The sequence below is a fragment of the Frankliniella occidentalis genome, unplaced genomic scaffold (genome assembly GCF_000697945.3).
Source record: "Frankliniella occidentalis isolate FOCC.00 unplaced genomic scaffold, Focc_3.1 Scaffold121, whole genome shotgun sequence".
In the NCBI taxonomy this organism is placed as follows: Eukaryota; Metazoa; Arthropoda; class Insecta; order Thysanoptera; family Thripidae; genus Frankliniella; species Frankliniella occidentalis.
Window position 1 is genome coordinate 533,669 of NW_026267249.1, and position 855 is coordinate 534,523.

The 855-nt window shown below is 44.3% G+C and overlaps 1 protein-coding gene across 4 annotated transcripts in view; it reads right to left on the reverse strand.

Annotated features, from left to right (window-relative positions):
* The window catches only part of LOC113210862 (uncharacterized), a 15,002-nt gene that overhangs the window by 1,610 nt on the left and 12,537 nt on the right, over nt 1-855 (reverse strand). The gene's annotated exons all lie outside the window — the stretch shown is intronic.

The following is an 855-nucleotide window of genomic DNA, read 5'->3' on the forward strand; positions in this document are numbered from 1 at the left end:
AATTCCAATGGACTTTTTTTGTCCACAGCAAGATGCGCTTTTAAGCACATCTTGGCAGGATTCAGTTTTTACACCTTGCAAATGACAAATTTGCATCATATTCACCCAGGTAGAACACAATCGTCAAAAACTCGTCAATGACCCTCATTTGACGGCAAAATGAGCTCATTCTGAGTATCTAGCCGCAGTAAATTTTGACGATGAGCGTCAAAGTGAGGTCATTGGGCCATCAATTTGACAAACGTGTTCTACCATGGAATGGACGATTTTTATTTTTGTCCACTGATAAGAACGCAACAGAGTTAGCTACCAAAGGTGGACAGAATAGCCTAGGCGTCAAAGGGGCTCACGCGTACAAAACACGCCCAAAATATGCGTTTTCTCGATCATTCTCGTGCTTTACGTGCCCCCGGTCCCGGTTTATCGACCGAAACGTTTCCAGCACTTTTATTTATAAAAACATATCCGAAGAGTACGCCAGCTTGTAATCCTGGCATGCCTACCACACAACGGCAGCCAAAACGGCCTTTTTATAAAAAGCTATAGCCCGTCTTCTGCCCGAAAAAGCTCCAGCGGGCTTATGCTAACGACCTCGTGTCTCTGTGTGTGTGAGTGTCTGTCTGTCTGTTCCACTAGAGGGAGATGTGGTAGAGACTTGAAATTTTCAGGATATCTTAATGTTCACTCCTACAGGACGAAATGCCTACGGCAAATCCTGGCAACCAACCCTAAGGCTGTGAATTAGTGTCTGTCGTCTGGACACGTTTTTCGATTTTAAAAAAGTTACCCCTCCAAATTTTGTCCTTTTTTGATGTAGGTTCCGAGAATGACTTCGTTTTTCCCGTGCGACACGGT